This window comes from Myotis davidii, unplaced genomic scaffold (genome assembly GCF_000327345.1).
Source record: "Myotis davidii unplaced genomic scaffold, ASM32734v1 scaffold1494, whole genome shotgun sequence".
NCBI lineage: Eukaryota > Metazoa > Chordata > Mammalia > Chiroptera > Vespertilionidae > Myotis > Myotis davidii.
Window position 1 is genome coordinate 3,352,357 of NW_006286246.1, and position 2,343 is coordinate 3,354,699.

Here is a 2,343-nt window from a genome sequence, read left to right on the forward strand (position 1 = left end):
AATGCAAAGCTTATTAGAATAAAAAGCCCTCCACCTTCTCCCCAAGGGAAGGCCAACCTCAGATAATCACCTGTGGATGGCGGCAGATTGTGAATCTATGTTTCTCCTGTAAATCAGCCAGGCCAGGGAGGGGGCCAGGATGCGCGATGGGGCAGCACTGGTGATGGGGGCTGTGCGTGAAGGATGCTCCACTCATTCACCCCAGCCTCCACCCTGACACCCACCATCGCTTTCAACAACATGATGCGCAACCATCTGAAGAATGTGCTCTCCGCTCTCCTGCTTGGCGGAGGCTCTGTGAGATTTCTCAGCAGCTTTCTTCCCTCAGATTTGAGTTGCGCCAATAACGAAACAAAGGAACCAGCTCAAAAGTTCAGTGATCAAACAACCATCCATTGTTTGGTCTGTACAAATTCCAACGCAGGCTAGCTTGATTCCCATTTTTTAAACCATATTGACTACATTGGCCTATTATTTTGACATTATGTAGAATTTTTTGTATCATTAAAACCTATTCCCCATTTTTAATTTCTTGCTGGATATACTTATTTTTGAATGTGTACTTTCTTTGCTTGTGAGCAGTATTTGAACCAGCTTTTGCCAACAGAGCCTGTGCCCTACCTACAAAGGATAAAGAAACGCACAGGCCTGAGAGCTGGCCCAAGGCTCTCCTGCTTGCTGTCCAGTATCAGGGGAGGCCGGCATAAGCAGACTGGGGGCCTGGTGCGAAGCCATAGGCAGAAATACCACGGAGAGGGTCCTGGGGGTGGTCGGGGCTGGAGGCAGGATGCACTGGCCTCCGTGTTGTGTCCAAGGTCTTCTCATCAAACACCTCACCTGATTTGAGGGAAGAGCTAACGAGCTCATGCTCACACAGAATATACAGAAGGGCTCTTTGCCAGGACATTCACTTTTTCCCCTTAACCCTGGCCAGAGCCACATGAAAAGAAGATCTTGGCAAGAAATGAATGACTCTGCATAGCCAATTCTCTTCCCCAGGAGGAAGCCAAAGGATGGTGCCTGCTGAGGGGTGTCTGGGTCTCAACTTCAAAGCCACGATGAACCGAATGGGAGGGGCCACCCTGAGTTCACACAGGGAAGGAGCCTGCGGCCTGTGACTCAAAGGCAGGTCACAGGACCTAGGAGCAACAGGAAAGCAGAGTTCAATTTTGAAGTTGCTAAGAGTCCATTTAGTCCAAGACACATATGAAAGTTGGGTCCAGAAAATGGAGCAAGCAAGGACAAGAGAAGCAGACCATCTGGTGGTCCCAGGAGAAATGGAAGCAGCCGGTCACCAAGCACCTGCCCAGCACTGGGCCAGGCCACTAGTAATCTCGAACCTCCAACAATTCCACGGGAATAGCCTGCTGCCAGCTTGGTTATCCAGGCAAGAAGGCTAAGGCCTGGAGGTTACATGATTCGCCCACGGTCACATTGCTAGTTAGTGAAAAGCTCAACTGTTGCTTCAAGCTAGAAGAGAAAGTTCTATACAGATGAGGACACAGAATTTATTGCTCTTAGGAAAATATTATCAAAGGACTGAGTCTTTCTTTTCCAGAGATTGAAAATTCTTGCTCTGGATCCAACCTGTAAAGCATCCAGTTGGAGCCTGCAACTCTGGAAAAGTCCTATTCTGTGTGGGTCTGTTCACAGGAAGCACCCAGAAACCAGAGCTGCTTACGCACGGACTTCCTTCCCCTTCTTCAGGGGGCTGCTGGGAGGTATAGTCTATGGAAGAGGCAGCCACAACTCCCCCCAACTCAGCAGATCTGTGGCCTCAAAGGAAAAATCCTTGTGCTTCTATGTGAAGTTTAGAAAGAGGTTAGCATCTTCCCTGGGACTCAGGGCAGGAGATAATGCCATCAAACCTAATGAGAAGACAGAATACAGATTCTGATAGAAAAGTAGACAAAGAGTCCCTGCCTCCAGGGCCTATAAAGAAAAAGGGAAACACTATTCTACACCAAAGACTTGAATATTATTAATAATTACCATGTATCAGACAGCCACTATATGTTTAGTGTACATCCATTTTCAAATGTGGTCAGGGATGGCTTGGTGGGAAGCAACAGCCGCTACACCCGCCTGAGGCAAGAGGCCTCAGGGGAGGTCAGAGCGTAAAGACAGGAAAGGGAGCTGTACCAGGAGGGAGGGGAAGGTCCGCCGGAAGTCTCTGCTCTGGACTTCCTTCCGCATGCCTGCCCTGTGGGCTGGCCTTCTGGCCTCTCGGAGCTCCAGTTCCCTCTCGCCTTCAGCTCGTGTGTGACTGTGGCTCCTTGTGACTCTGATCCTGGCTTCGACTTTCCATGACCTGGAAGCTCCAGGGCTCAACTCCCTGCCTTC